Genomic DNA, 17,511 nt, shown 5'->3' with positions numbered 1-17,511 from the left:
TTTTAAAATATTTTTATTTATTTGAAAGAGTTATAGAGAGAGTGAGCAAGAGCAAGAGAGAGGAAGGTAGACATCTTCCATCTGATGGTTCACTCCACAAATAGCCACAACAGAAAGGGATGGGCCAGGAGTCTGGAGCTTCTTCCAGGTCATCCACCTTGATGTAGGGGCCCAAGGACTTGGGCCATCTTTTCCTGCTTTCCTAGACTCATTAGCAGGGAGCTGGACTGGAAGTGATACAGCCAGGACTAGAATTGGCACCAGTATGGGATGCCAATACTGCAGATGGCAGCTTAATCCGCTGTGGCACAGCACTGCCCCCAGACTTCTTAGATGTACTTTTTATTAGAAATTAACCTACTTTGGGCACAGTGTATCTAGCCAAGCAATGTTGAAATATCTGTGGATTATGGATGAGGCTTCATTTTTAGTTACAGTTACAAGTACAGTACAAGAACATGTGTTAGTTTCAATTCAGATGCTGGCCTTTGATAACTTTAAGCTATCTGTGATTAATATAGTGGAACAACATTGAGAATATATTTATAGAAAATATGTGCTATCTTTTCACTCATGTTTTCTATTAGCTCAGTATATACACAAGGGAAGCAACATTAGAAATTCTGAACTTTTAATAGGAATTATATAAATATACTTATCCATGACCTTAGCACAAATAATATTTGATGTTCAGGATTCCATGAATAACTTACATAAATGCAATTTTAGTCTCACTGAGAAATGCTTGAGTTCAATTTAGTACTTTAAAAACAGATTTATATTCAAGGGCTTTAATTCTTCTTACTAAACAATAGTAATTCATTCCAAATTTAATTTATTATTCAATCTTCAGTAGGCAACATGAACGTAATAAATAAAAAAATTGTGACCATTGAAGTAACTCACCAAAATTGTGTAAATAATTAACAATATTTATTTATTAATCTAAAGTAGGCACAGGGTTTTTTGAGTAATTCATGAGATTATTTTTATTGAAAAAATACCTTTGACATTATACAGATAACATCTGAGGACTGTAGCTAGATTTGTCTTTCAATTCTATGGCAACAGTATCCCAGCAGGATTCTACAGGGAATAATCATATGACTAAATGGCTGTGGGCTTCTGTTCTTGGGGTTGCACTAGCAAAGCTGACTTTTTTCTTTATATATATATATACCAAAGGGTAAATTTTGTCAGGCTTCTGTGAGGCTTTGCTGCTTCACTTCTTGCCCGGCTATTCTGTATCTCCATCTAGAGCAGAAAAATGTGACTTTTCTGTTATATAATCAGGTTTAGAAATGTGGGAAATAAAAATAACAGATATTTGTGCATACATGCTATGAGTACAGTGTATATACTGTAGAAAAATGCTCATACGTAAGTCAATATTTATATTAGGAATTGTCTCAAGAATTAATTTTGGAAAATGTTCATATCATATAAACTCACTTGTTTGCTTTCTATGCTCAGTGGAAAATATTGACATAATTAGAAATAAATTTTGGTAACAGAAACACTCTCAGAAAAAGTTATTTAGATTACTGACAGGTTGAAATTTTTTACAACATATTAGCATTTAAAAAGAAATAAAAGTTTATATATGGGCAGTTTAGTTAAGCAGCATTCCTTCAAAGCTTGAAAAAAAATAGAGACTAAAATACGCTATTTGATTAAGTACTGGCTCTTGTTACTTAGGAGTCTGCCAAAAAGTTTGAATCTTGTCCAAAGCAGTCTATTACAGTTTTCATTCATTTTTAAACCCTGAAAGCAAGGAAGACATAAAATACACAAGCTTTGTATAAAAACTGAAAAGAAGCAATTAATTTAGGACAAATGTCCAGCTCATGTAAAAAAAATTAAAGCCCTAAAAAGCGCCTGGTGACAGCTCTTACGTGTTACATTTTCCTCTAAGGCGTAAGATTGTTTTTAAATCTTTTTTTGAGAATTTTAAATTTTCAGATTTAAGAAAAAATATCCTTTCAAACTTTGAATTCTACATTTACCCATAGTATGATCATTTAATAATATGAAATCACTATTTATAAGCTATAGAATCCAAACTCTAAAATAGTCATTTTGACTAGTTTGATAAAATTATAATAATTCTAAAAATCCAGAAAAAAATAAGTGACTTCTATATAGGCTTATTTCTATTTAATTTATTTAAATAAGTGTTGAGATTTGAGTAGGTGTTAATTGATACTGAATTATATTAGCCAGTAAGGGAATTCTTTACAAATTATATAGTTAATCATAAATCTTGTTCATAATAGATAAATAGATGTAATATTTTCATTTTCTGTGGATTAAATTCTACCTACTTGTGTATGCTTTTTTGGATTAGTTAACTGTTTTCTATTAGTTTACATTTACTTTAAATATAAATATTTAATATATTTCAAAATTATGAATTTAAATAATTTTACATAGAAATTTTTAAGTGATATCATAATCAAATAAATTTTACAAAGTCAAGATGAAAATAATGTGCTACCAATTAAAAATATTCTACATAAAATCATTTAATTGTTTTAGAGTAATTAAAAATCATAATCACAAGAAGAAAATTTAAAATGTACATGGCATTCTCTTAGAGCTAACCATTCTGTACATGATGATATAAATGTCTCTAGATGCAAATATATTTTACTTAAATCTAGAGACAGAAGGTTTAGAGTCATTTATTTCACCTTCAGTTTGCAAGATGGATAGTAGACAATTCATGTGGCTTTGAGATGTAGACAAATTTATATTACAGGAAACCCAGTTATATTGTTTTTCATGACTTTGGATTCTATTAAATTTATTCATAGTTCTATAACCAACTTCACACTATTTTCTTTCTGGAGTCAAGTCTTCTGATTCTCACAACTAAAAGGCCATCCTCTACTGTTTGATCTTCAGAAGAGCTTATATATTTTAATGGTTTTCATTGACTAACATGTCTTAGCTCTGCTAACTTCTGTTTTTCACAGGCCCTTCGTGTAGGTTTCTCTGATGTTCCTAATAACTACTCAAGCTCATCACAGTCCCTGCGTCTGGGTTCACATTAATAGGAAAAACAACTTTGTATTCCTTTGCCCTCTCCATGCCACGCATTGCCTTCATTCTCTCCATGTGCATATATCCACAGTCAGTACAACATTCACCCTCATCACTGAAGTCCCAGATAGAGCTGATGGCTGTGGTGCTGGAATTGTCTGTTTATTCAATCAATAGGTATGCGGCTCACATCTATTTGGTGCCTGATGGTTTAGTCATCTGAACTTGGTTGTGCTTTTGGTTTTCATTTTTCATTTCTTTCTGCAAGGGCCTATCACTCAGCACAGGACAGATTCTGGTGTTTCACAACATCATGATTTGAAATGACTAAGTTATTGACATCAGGAATGATGATTGAATTAAATCACTCCTTAATGAAGAAATACACTTTCAGCTGGGATTCCCTGAAAAAAAATATTCTGTACATATAGAGTGAATTTAAAATAACCTTCTGGATTTGGGTGTTTAGCCAAGCAGTTAAGATGCTGATATCCCATTAAGAAATGCCTGGGTTCAAGTCCACCACCACTGCCAATTCTGGTTTGCTGGTCACCCATGTGGTAGACCTGGACTGTGTCTCCTCTTCTGCGTTTCGCTTCCTAAACAAACATTCACTGCTGCGGACATTTGGTGAGTGAACCAACAGATCTCTGTCTATTTTTCCATTTACTTTTCTTTGTCTTTTGAATAACTAAAATAAATAAATTCTAAATCTTTATAAATAAATAATTAAAATTAGCATTGAACACCATAGCTATCACAGAATGATGACCAAAGCAAAGAGAGAACATTATGGCTGCTACTACACAAGAGAGAGCTCCATACGGGCATTCTCATCACTGATAAAGCCAACCTACGGTACAGCTTATAAGAGTAACATCAAAACTTCCGCAGAATTTAATTAATGAAAGCACACAGAACATAAAGATTATTCTTTAAGCTACTGTAAAAATGAATATAAAATACAAATATGAAGACATTATGATACTAGAAATAAGGCTGTAAATTTAAAATCTAATATCTCTAGAACATATAGGAAGATAGCTCAAATGTCAAACCCACAGAAGTAGTCAGGTATTGACTTGAAGGGTGATTTCAGGGGTTAGCAGGAAATGGAGTGAATAGAGATATTGGTCAAGATATGGGGTAAAAAGCTTCACTTATGCTAGATGAATAAGTTCCAGAGATAAAATACACAACATGGTGACTACAGTTAGAATGGGATCTTAGACTTGTAATTTGCTGAGTCTCTCTTCTCTCTCTCTCTCTCTCTCTTTCTCACACACACACAAACACACACACACATATGCATACACACACACAAGTAAATATTTGATATTATGGAAATAAATTCCTGATTATGCCCATTTCGTATTGTACACATATTTCAAAATATAAAGCTATGTACCCTAAATATATACAATTTTGCCATTTAACAATTTGATTTTGTGACAATTTCTAATCCCATGTGGGTATCGAAGCACTTCAGCAGTAATTGTGGAAATACAAGAGTGTTTATCTTTGATTTTGGAAAGTTCCCCAAATGGAATTAGTACAAAGGCTGCAAATGGAATGACTGTTGCCCACCAGCCTTTGGAGTTGGCTGCTATGAAGTTTGCCTCAGTTCTAATTTCTTTTCAAAGGCAGAATTCCAATCTTGCCTTCAAATAATTGAGAAAAGCAGTTATGTTTTCTCTAGAAAAGCATTAATATTCCCATAGAGAACACTTAAATATTTTTTCTCATCATTCTACAATTTATTGATGTTGGAAAACAGTTATTCTATTTTGAATAAGCAATCAATACATTAAAGCAGCCCAGTTTACCTCCCTTAAGTACAACTTTTTAAAGCATTTATTTAATGAATGCATTTTTCATAGGTACAACTTTAGGAATATAGTGGTTTTTTCCTCCATACCCATTCTTCAACCCTGACTCCCATCCCACATCCTTCTCCTTCTCCCATTCCCTTCTTCATTATGGCTCATTTCTTTTCTTTTCTTTCTTTCTTTTTTTTTTTTTTTTTTTTTGACAGGCAGAGTTAGACAATGTGAGAGAGAGAGACTGAAAAGTTTTCCTTTTCCATTGGTTCAGCCCCCAAATGGCCCCTTGGCTGGTGCACTGTGCCAATCCGAAGCCAGGAGCCAGGTGCCAGGTGCTTCCTCCTGGTCTCCCATGTGGGTGCAGGGCCCAAGGACCTGGGCCATCCTCCACTGCCTTCCCGGGCCACAATAGAGAGCTGGACTGGAAGAGGAGCCACTGGGACAGAATCTGGTGCCCCAACCGGGACTAGAACCCGGTGTGCCGGCGCCTCAGGTGGAGGATTAACCTAGTGATCCATGGTGTCGGCCCATTATGGCTCATTTTTAGTTTGATTTTATATACAGAGGACCAACTCTATGTTAAGTACAGATTTCAACAGTTTGCACCCAACCACAGAAACATACAACATAGAGAGTACAATTTGAGAACAAGATTTGCAGTCAATTCTCATAGTACAACTCATTAAGGATGGAGGTCCTACATGGGGAGTAAGTGCACAGTGACTTATCTTGTTCCTTTAACAATTAACACTCTTATTTATGATGTCAGTGATCACCTGAGGCTCTTTTCATGTGCTGTCGAGGCTATGGAAGCCTTTTGTGACCATAAACTGCATCAGTGTTTGGACACAACCATAAGCAATGTAGATGTTCTATCCTTCCTTCAGAGAAAAGTGCATCCTTCTTTGATGGTCCCTTCTTTCCGCTGAGGTCTCACAAAGATCCTTCGTGTAGGATATTTTTTGCCACAGAGTCTTGGCTTTCCACGTCTGAAATGGCCTCACAGGCCTTTCAGCCGGATCAGGAAGGCTTAAGGGTTGATTCTGAGATCAGAGTGCTATTTACAGCCACTGTCATTCTAAGAGTCTGCCGTGTGGACTGCTTCCCATATTGGATATTCCTTCTTTTTTAATTCTGTCTATTATTATTACCATGCACATGATGTTGTTTATATGGTCACTTTTATACTTAAACCTATCTATATATTGACTGTAACATTTAATATGATCATTTTAACAATTAAGATGGCATTTATACCACTGATTTTAATGGGTTTGAGTCCCATGACAAATTTTTAGGCTTTACCCTTAGAAGTAAGTCTGTAGGACTGTATGTAGAACTATATAGCTTTGCAGTTATAGACTACCCTCTCCCTCTCTTATTCCTCCTTTCATTTTTCACTGGGATCTTTTTTCAATTGACTTTATATACATATGATTAACTGTATGTAACATAAAGAGTTAAATATATAGTATGAAGAAAAGAAAAAGAAGAAAGAAAGGATACAAAGGAAAAAAGGAAATTCAAAATAAAAAATAACAATAAAAAACTGTCCCTCGACAGTCAAGACAAGGACTATTCAACCCATTGTTTCTAAAAGTGTCAATTTTACTTCTATAGGTTTGATTTTAGGAGAGCTATTAATTCTCAGAGATCAGGGAGAACATATGGTATTTGTCTTTGAGACTGAGTTATTTCACTTAGTATGAAGTTTTCCAGCTTGCTCCATTATGTTGCAGATGACCAGATTTCATCCTTTTTTACTGCTGTATAGTATTCCATAGTGTACATATCCCACAATTTCTTTATCCAGTCTTTAGTTGATGGGCATTTAGGTTGATTCCATGTCTTAGCTATTGTGCATTGAGCTGCAATAAATACAGAGATGCAGATAGTCTTTTTGTTTTGTTTTGTTTTGTTTTTCTTGTTTTGTTTTTTTTTGTTTGTTTGTTTTTTTGGCTGATTTCATTTCCCTTGTGTAAATTCCCAGGAGTGGGATGGCTGGGTCATATGAGAGGTCCATATTCAGATTACTGAGGTATTGCCATACTGTCTTCCATAGTGGCTTTACCAGTTTACAGTCCCACCAACAGTGGGTTATGGTGCCCTTTTCCCACATCCTCTCCAGCATTTGTTGTTTGTTGATTTCTGCATGAGGGCAGTTCTAACTGGGGTGAGGTGAAACCACATTAGGGCTTTGATTTGCATTTCCCTGACGGCTAGTGATCCTGAACATTTTTTCATGTATCTGTTGGCCATTTGGATTTCCTCTTTTGAAAAATGTCTGCTTAAATCCTTTGCCCATCTCTTTACTGGCTTGTTTATTTTGTTATTGTAGAGTTTCTTGATCTCTTTGTAGATTCTGGTTATTAAACCTTTATTGGTTGCATAGTTTGCAAATAATTTCTCCCATTCTGTCGGCTGCCTTTCCACTTTCCTGACTGTTTCTTTTGCTGCATAGAAGCTTCTCAATTTAAGGTAATCCCATTTGTTCATTTTGCTTTGACTGTCTGTGCCTCTGGGTCTTTTCCAGGAATTATTTGCCTGGGCAAAAGTCCTGCAGGGTTTCCCCAATGTTCTCAATTAATTTGATGGTGCAATTTTTTTTCTTTTTATTTATTTATTTATTTATTTATTTATATTTTGATAGGCAGATTGGACAGTGAGAGAGAGAGACAGAAAGGTCTTCCTTTGACGTTGGTTCACCCTCCAATGGCCGCCGCTGCCAGAGCGCTGTGGCCGGCGCACTATGCTGATCCAATGGCAGGAGCCAGGTACTTATTCTGGTCTCCCATGGGGTGCAGGGACCAAGTATTTGGGCCATCCTCCACTGCACTCCCTGGCCACAGCAGAGAGCTGGCCTGGAAGAGGGGCAACTGGGACAGAATCCGGCGCCCTGACCGGGACTAGAACCCAGTGTGCCGGCGCCACAAGGCAGAGGATTAGCCTAGTGAGCCACGGTGCCGGCCCTGATGGTGCGAATTTTAGAAAGCAGCTTGTTCTGCCTTCCTCATGTCAGTGATTCCACCATTTTTAGGGTTTATTCTCATTTTTTTAAACTTTTATTTAATGAATATAAATTTCCAAAGTACAGAATATTGATTACAATGGCTTCCCCCCCATAATGTCCCTCCCACCCACAAGCCTCCCCTTTCCCACTCCTTCTCCCCTTCCATTCACATCAAGATTCATTTTCGATTCTCTTTATATACAGAAGATCAGTTTAGCATACATTAAGTAAAGATTTCAACAGTTTGCTCCCACACAGAAACACAAAGTGAAAAATACTGTTTGAGTACTAGTTATAGCATTAAATCTCAATGTACAGCACACTAAGGACAAAGATCCTACATGAGGAGTAAGTGCACAGTGACTCCTGTTGTTGACTTCACAAATTGACACTCTTGTTTATGGCATCAGTAATCACCCTAGGCTCTTGTCATGAGCAGCCAAGGCTATGGAAGCCCCCTGAGTTCACTGACTCTGATCACATTTAGACAAGGCCATGGTCAAAGTGGAAGTTCTCTCCTCCCTTCAGAGAAAGATAACTCTTTCTTTGATGACCCGTTCTTTCCACTGGGATCTCACTCGTGGAGATCTTTCATTTAGGTATTTCTTTTCCCCAGTGTCTCGGCTTTCCATGCCTTAAATACTCTCATGGGTCTTTCAGCCAGATCCGCATGCCTTAAGGGCTGATTATGAGGCCAGAGTGCTGTTTAAGACATCTGCCATTCTATGGGTCTGCTGTGTATCTCACTTCCCATGTTGGATTGTTTTCTCCCTTTTTATTCTATCAGCTAGTATTTGCAGACACTATTCTTGTTTATGTGCTCCCTTTGGTTCTTAGTCCTATCATTACGATCAATTGTGAACAGAAATTGATCACTGGGACTAGTGAGATGGCATTGGTACATGCCACCTTGATGGGATTGAATTCGAATCCCCTGGTATGTTTCTAACTCTACTGTTTGGGGTAAGTCAGCTTGAGCATGTCCCGAATTGCACATCTCTTCCCTCTCTTATTCCCACTCTTATATTTAACAGCGATCACTTTTCAGTTTAACAGCGATCACTTATTCTCAGGCATTCATGTAAAGGTTGGTTAAACTCCTATTTTCAACAGCTCATATTTTAGAATGCATTTGGGAATTTTCATAGAATAAATACCCAAATATTATGGATTGAGTATTGGTATCCCCAGAGACAATGTCTTTTGAAACATGAAAGCTAATTCTTACCAGAAATGATTGTAAAATGACAATGATGAATAAATTGGGAAAGAGGAACATCCATCAAGGGAGCAGTGACTACAGAGAGTTTGAGAGGTTGATATTGTCAAAATTGAACACAAATACGAAGAGGTCAAGGCTTAGAGATGCCAACAATAGCAACATGCAAACCAAACTAAAATGAGACCTTAAACTTGAAATCCTGAACAAAAACTCAGACTAGGGAAACCCTGAAGAACTCCGGTAGAGAGGCTGCTAGTCGATCCCAAGAGTAGATTAGAATAATCTTCAGTGATAGTATGCAATCCACTCCAGCTTTCATAACTTTTTCTTCAGCACTTTTTTGTAAAAAATTTTCTCTGAGTTTAGTATTTTTAAGTATTTGTAGACATTAGCAAATAGGAGAAAATCACCAATAATTGAATTTTTTCAGATAAAAACCCTAGTAAATTTTTTGCGGATATGCTTGCAGTAATTTGATCATTTTCCTGATAAGAAAAATTACATGGGTGGACACTGAGGCACAGTAGGTTAAATCACTGCTTGGGACACCCATATCCTGTATCAGCAAGCCTAGGATCAAAATATCCTACCTCCACTTCTGTTCTAGTTTTCAGATAATGCATGCTCTTGGAAGTAGCAAAGGACAGTTTAAGTACTTGGATCCTTGCCAACCACATGGGATCAGTGGATGGAATTCCTGACTCCTGACTTCAGCATTGTCTAACCACAGCTGTACAGGCAACTGGGGAGTGAATCATTAGACGGAAGATCATTTAGCCTTCTCTCTCTCTTTCCCTTTATCCCCTTCTCTTTCTTATTTTCCTTCTCTTTGGTTCTTTCTCACCCTCTTTCTATATCTCCCTCTTTGTATATCTCTTTATCTGCCTCTCTCTTTCTCCTTCTTTCTTCCTTTTAAACAAATAACAATAGTTTAAAAACTATATAAACAGAATGTCTCAACTAAAAAATACTTATTTGAAAGGGAGAAAGAGCGACAGAAAGAACCAAATTTCTTGAGTCATCATCATTTGCTGCCTTCTATGGTCTGCATTAGCAATAAGTTAGAACTGAGAGCTGCAGTACGGAATTGAACCAAAGCATTCCTATATGACTTGAAGGTACTTTTAGTTGTGTCTTAATCACTAGGTCAAATGTGCATACCATAAACCAAACATCTGTCCCTGCTCATTTCCTCTTTCTTCTTACTGTTCCAATTCCTGGATAATATAATATACTCATAGAAATACAGAAACTACAGTAGTGAAAACTAAATTTAATAAAATAATTGGAAACACCAGGTCACTGTTAGTATGGTATTATATATTTTCAATAACAAATTTATCTCAGAATAAGATTGTGCACCATATTATTTGAATTTTAATGAGTATTAACTGCTTTATATTGACCCATGTAGACTGTACTAGTGCTGCCCCACTTAAAGGAAATATACTAAAGCCAAATTGTTCTGTGCCAGTGGGTGAGTCCAAAATCTCAGACTACATCTCAGCGAAAGCTTAGACTTTACCTTTTGGTGGGATGGACAGTTCCATTCTTATTCATCCTGGGTTAAACCTAGAAATGCCTTCACTTCCTTAGATGATGTACAGGTGAGAACTCAGGAGACAAGATTTAGATCTGCATAAGTACAGGTTTCTTTGATAAAATTGTGGCTACTAAATATGCATATGTGTTGCTTGAGAACTCTAAGTTAAGGATGCCAAAAATCATGAAGGATTTGTATTTATAGTTTTGAGCTACTTAAAAAGCCTTATGCAAACTCTATACCTAGGAGAGATTTTTATAGATAAAAATAAACTCTAGATGTATCAAAGACCTAAATTTAAGAGCTGGGACTTATGAAATTATCTGGAAGAATATATAAGGGAAACATTACAAGACATTAGTGTAGATGATGACTTCTTGCATGAGATACGAACACGGAGGCAACAAAAACAAAACTAAACAAATGAGAATATATCATACTCAGAAGTTTCTGCACAGCACAGGAAATGATAAACAGAGTGAAGAGACATTCAGCAGAATAGGAAACTATTTGTCTGCTACATACATAACAAAGAATTAATATCCAGAATTCATAACAACTTAAAAAACTCAACAATACAAAACTATCAATACAGTTAAGAAATAGACAAAGGACCTGAATAGACAGTTTTCAACAGAAGGAATACAAATGGCCAACAAATATGTGAAAAAAATGCTCATCACTAGCCATCAGAGAAATGCAGATCAAAATCAAAATAAGGTACCACCTCACCACTGTCAGAATGGTTACTGTTCTAAAGACAGAGAGTAACAAATGCCAGCAAGGATGTGGAGAGGGAGGTACAATTATACACTGTTGGTAGGAATGGAAAACAGTATAGTGATCTCTTAAAAGTAAACCACAAATAGAATTACCATATGATCCAGCAATCCCACTTCTGAGTATAAACCAAAAGACATAAACACATTGTATCAAAGCAATATCAGTTACTTAGCATAGTGTTAACCAAATTCTCATTAAGTAAACTGAAAATAGATCTTTGTGAAAATTAACAGTAGGAATGTGAGAGGGAGGAAGAGGAAGGGTTGGAGCATGGGCAGGACTGAGAGTAGGGGGGGAAAGTGTCACTATGTTCCTAAATCTGTATCTATGAAATACATGAAACTTGCTAACAAATAAAAAAGCAGAATACCAATATTACTATTAACAATAAAAATTGATATCTATACCACCATGTTTATAGCAGCACTGTTCACAATTGCCAAAATTTGTACCATCGTCAGATGAATGGATAAAAGAAATGCAATATGCATACATAATGGGCTATTGTTCAGCTATGTAAAAATATGAAATTCTACCATTTGCAGCAAAATAGATACAACTGGAGGACACAAAAAGACAAATACCACATGTCCTCCTTTATATGCTGAACCAAAATTTAAAAAGAAAAAAATCAAAAAAACAAAAACAAAAAAGAACTGCCCAAGTGTATCATTATTGCTGCAAATACAGTTTTATTAAACTTTGTTTTATACCTTTGACAAATCATTGTTTAAGAATGTATGCTATTATGGTTTCATTGTTCTGTGATTAAAATTTAGTGTTTAAGGGTAAAATTGTCATCTTTCCATTTGATTATTGTTTATAGCTTATGCCTGTATTCCCTCCAAACTTCTGTCTTTTTATATGTTGAACACTTTATTCGGTGAAGCACTAAGCCCTAGACTATAAATTAAAAATATGTTACCTCAAAACTTAAAAAAGAAAAAAAGAAATAAAGAAGAAAGAATAAAGAAAGGGAGAGGATGGTAGGGTGAGAATGAGGTGGAGAGAAAGAGGGAGGGAAGAACGGATTATTTTACATTTTGAATTATATTTATGAACTATTTTGAATATGTTAAAAACTAAAACAAACTAAAACTTAAAAAAAACTATCAGACATTTTCTGACTTTCTTTCTCTTCACAGACTCACATGTTACTTTACAATCACCACATTATTAAATCCATAATCCATGCAATGATTTGTAACTAATTCCTAGATATAGAGAAGAAAATATAAAAATATAATTATTAATAAAAAGATAAGTATATACTTGTGAATAAATATAGTACATATATATGTACTTATTAATTATATGAAAATGACATTCAAATACACACATGATCCTTCAAAATATACTGATTTCTTATTTTCCATAAAATATTTTAAATTAACAGAAAATATGGCAGCAGATAAGTAGTATGATTAAAATTTTAAATGATACTAATGATATATTTAATAACCAGAAATATTTGTAAGATGTAAATATTAAAAGACTCTGTTTTGGACCGGTGCCACAGCTCACTGGGCTAATCCTCCACCTGCAGCACTGGCACACCGGGTTCTAGTCCGATTGGGGCGCCAGATTCTGTCCCGGCTGCTCCTCTTCCAGGCCAGCTCTCTGCTGTGGCCCGGGAGTGCAGTGGAGGATGGCCTGGGAGTGCAGTGGAGGATGGCCCCCTTGGGCCCTGCACCCTCATGGGAGAGCAGGAGGTAGCACCTGGCTCCTGGCTTCGGATTGTTGCAGCATGCCGGCCACAACATGCTGGCTGTAGGGGCCACTTAGGGGGTGAACCAATGGAAAAAAGAAGACCTTTCTCTCTGTCTCTCTCTCTCTCACTGTCTAACTCCTTCCTGTCAAAAACAAAAGACTCTGTTTTACTAATGCATTTCCATACCATACAAATCTTTCAGTCATTCCAAACTATGCTCTGCTTCATAATTAATTTTATGAATCTAACAAAATGTATCTAATTATTTTTTCTGATAAATAATTATTAAGATATTATAGTGTATGTGTTTGTGTCCCTCCAAAATTTACACACTTTCAAATTGAAGACCGCCCTCACAAGCTACAGGATTGGCCAGTGCCTTGATCTTGGAGTTTCCAGTCTCCAGAACTGTAAAAAAATAAAATACTTGTTGTTTAAGCCAGCCACTCTACAGTGATTTGTTGTAGTAGTTGTCAATATTAAGATGGAGTAGCTTATGTTAAACCTAAACTAAACAGGTGGGAAGCTGAAAAGGGAGGGTATCATTCATATATCCTATGATAAAAACTTTTACAAATGTTATGAAGGGCTCTTAAGCCATATATGCCTATAGCAAGAACTTTGCCAAAAAATTTCCAACTGTGGTTTACTACAGGAGTCACAAGGATGTCTAGGTGGATACATTCTTTTTGATACTGAACTGATATCGGTTCCTAAAATCCACTTTTGAATGCCCAACTTACTACCAAGGACATTAGGGCACTGCCTCTAGCATGTAATATATGCATTTTGCTTACAGTTGATATTTGGGTACTTTCTCCTCTTCAGAGGAAATACATGGGTCCGGGAACCAAAAACAAACAAACAAACAAACAAACCAGAAGCCTGGTTCTTTTATTCTTAGACTTACAGTGAATCAATTACAGAATTTGTCTTTCCATTCCAATGACCTTAGGCTCTGCTTGATTTAGAAGTGTTTGTTTTAAGCAAGAATTCAACTAGTATACAGGGTAAGAGCTCCACTGGTCTTGAAGCTCCACTACTCCCTGGTTTTGCAGGTCTCCTCATGCTACTAGTACTAACTATAGCAGAGGGAAACTGTGACTACTTCTTGTCATCTTGAACAGCTAGGGAAACTGACTACATCTTGAAGAGCTAGGATTGCTCTTTACAACAGAAGTAGGTAGGTATATGCCTGGAATACAGAAGATTCACCTAGCATTTGTCTGGTGTTTGAACAGTCATAACAACCACAGTCCAAAAGGGAAAGAAAACTAAGAATTCAAACCCTTGGTGACAATGGTATATGTGTAGTACAAATCTGTGGGCAAACAGCCCGACCAATTGTGATGCAGAACTAAGGTGAGAGAACTATAGAATATGTGGAAGATGGAAGATAAGCAATGTCAATATTATGTTAGGACAAGTGTACTAGCAGGAATTATTCAGGTCCACTTCACTAATATTTCTAGCCATTCCTGTGGTGGAACTACTGTCATTCTTTCTGTTGGAATGTCCTTTTTATCTAGATTTTCACATGGTTTACTCTATTCCCATTGAATTATGCTCAAAGGTTACCTTATTTATAATGTTTACCTGATTTTTTTAAACATTTATTTGAAAGACAGAGCTGCATAGACAAGTTTTCCATCCACTGGTCAGTCCCCAAATGGCTGCAATAGCCAGAACTATGCCATGCTGAAGCCAGGCACCAGAAACTCCATCCAGGTCTCCCAAATGGGTGGCAGAGACCCAAACCCTTGACCCATCTTGTGCTGATTTCCCAGACACATTAGCAGGTAGCTGGATGGGAAGTGGATCAGCTCAAACTTGAATTGGGGCTCATATGAGATGTCAGAGTCATAGGCTGCAACCTATGCTAGTGTGGTCTTGCTGATTATTTTTAAATTGAAATTTTCTTATTCTTCAGTCCTTCTATCTCTTTTCCTTCTCTATACCATATTGAGTAATTTCAGATGAAGTGACTTACATATCTATGATACATGTATTAATTACTTGTGAATGTATATTTTTGTTAGTTTCCTCAAATGTACAAGGTCGGATTTCTGTGTATTTTATATTTTTAATTTTTCATTAAAATATCCTCATTGCCTAGAAAAATGCCTGCTTCCTAGCAAATATTTGTTCAATAAATTAATTAATTAATTCTCATTATTTTATGAATTATGAATCCTGAATCTTACCCTTCAACCTACATGTCCAGATTTATCTCTTGTATCATACTTTCAGATCACACAGAGACCAAGAATAACCTTGAATATGGCAATGTTGACAAGACGTCGTGTTGCCTAATATTAGTACAGAAGTCAAGGTTCTCTCTACAGTGTGTCAAAGCATACCTCTCTTTGCTTGGTCACATACTTAATACTTGCAAAGAGTAAAGATAAGGTTAAAACATAATCTTTGGAGAAGTATAATATTTATACCAATCAATTTTTACTGCAGTGAAAAGACTGTAGTAAGTAAAAGTGGGAAACACAAACCATCTGTGTGGCAGAAGCTGCTGTATTTATGTTTTTAGGGAACGTTTTTAGCTTTCTCACGTTTACTACACGTTTTCTAAAGTGTCATTATTTTATATTGTATGAAAAGTACTATTGTATCTTCCTCTAAATGCCATTCCTTAATCCAATTTCCCAGTGTAGGTCAATGGGTTATAATTTTTCTGTGCTTCCCTGCTGAAACAAAGTAATTCTTCTCTCTGTGTACCTTTTAAAATCAGTCATTTAGTTTTGTCAGTTCTTATTTCAGGATATCTTTAATAAGGGCATAATGCAGACTATGCCTGCCCTGTCATTTACCAACTAGAGGCTATGTTAGAAGCAAGAGGAATTACTTTTTTCTTGGCTCTGATCCATGTGTTTCTTACCGTTCACTCATGTTGCCTCCTCCACAAGACTATCTGTAAAATCAATATTTTCGATAAACTTCTTTTCAAATATCTTTCACGTTGATAAACATCAACATGATGACATATCTTCCTTCATTAGACTTCCTCCTAGAATTCTCTATTAGTATTTAATCTCTTAATGTTATGTTCAGGTTATTTTTACATTTGCTTTTTCCTCATATGGTAAGCTTCTGCAAAGGAATGTCCTTTAAATTCCCAATAAGGCTCGTAAGCATATGTTAAACATGAGTGAATAATGTCATGTCTTGATTTATAGGAATATAATTTAACCTTGACTTACTTCCTATAAAAGATTTGTGAATTTCATTGTCTATCACTTTTGGGATAAATTTTATACTTCTCATCTCATCCTCTGATTCATTGACTTTTCCTAATTTGCTTGACGTAATTAGCTCAAGCTTACTTTCTTCTATCTCTACATCATGTTCCTTGCTCTAATTACTTGAAAATTCAAATAGATAAATTTAATCATCACAAAGAATGATGTAGAAATAGAACTCAGGAAAAGCAAGGTTGATCTCTCTGCCTCTCATAGTCTTTATAATCTCATCTCTGCTTTTATTTATTTTTTACTGATTTCCATATATTCTTACATAACACAAGTGAATTATCACACATCTATATATTCTTCCAACTCTAGAGTGTGCTTAGCTATGTACTACATCTTTTATGTTTATTGTACTGATTTGTCCTAAGCGAAATTTGATTAAGTTACTCAAGACAAGGACTGTCTTCCAAGTACTGATGGAGTCCTTGATCCATTCAACTGTGATTAGGGTGAAGAAACAGGGAGGTGAGACTGCAAATCTATTCTAAAACAAGATTGTGGACAAGGAAGACAGAAAACTGATTACCCAATTTTTAATTTTATTTTTCTAGAAAACAAATTGTAACCAGGAAATTTTAATATATGTAGAATGTCAGGATAGTCATAGAGTACCCATTAGACTTTTTAAATAAACCGCATTTTGGTTTTAGTATCCCCATATAACTAGAACCCCAATCACAGAATCATTAATTTTAGTGCTAATTTGAATATCTTAGCAGATAATTTCCTCTGAGAAGCAGATGTTGTGAGAGGTTTATTATATGAAGTACTTATAAAGTACAAGAGGTGAAGAACAGGAGGAGTGAGAGGTCGGCCTTCACACCTCAATGTAGGTTTTACACCTCTACAAAGAAAGAAGAAGTAAGGGGGATTGGGTAGAAAGGGCCTCAGACTGTATACAGCTTTGAAATAAATCTTGGCCAACATGATAGGAAACCCATGAGAACGCTTGCCTGTTGGATGCGTCACTTATCAGGCAATAATAGAATGGCTGGATTTCTGTCTCCAGGCACAGTTATGGATGTAAGGAGCCTGAGGAGAAAATAGTGTGAACACTGCTGTGGAGGTTGCTAGTTATCTCTTATCCTTTCAGAAAATCTCTCATGAAAGATCT

At 35.8% G+C, this 17,511-nt stretch overlaps 1 pseudogene; it reads right to left on the bottom strand.

Moving 5' to 3' along the window:
• Positions 1-17,511, bottom strand: part of LOC103350619 (inositol hexakisphosphate kinase 2 pseudogene) — a 190,842-nt pseudogene that overhangs the window by 103,043 nt on the left and 70,288 nt on the right.

Source organism: Oryctolagus cuniculus, chromosome 4, assembly GCF_964237555.1.
Source record: "Oryctolagus cuniculus chromosome 4, mOryCun1.1, whole genome shotgun sequence".
Taxonomy (NCBI): domain Eukaryota; kingdom Metazoa; phylum Chordata; class Mammalia; order Lagomorpha; family Leporidae; genus Oryctolagus; species Oryctolagus cuniculus.
The sequence above is the reverse complement of the archived record's forward strand: the minus strand, read 5'-3'. Positions and strand labels throughout refer to the sequence as shown.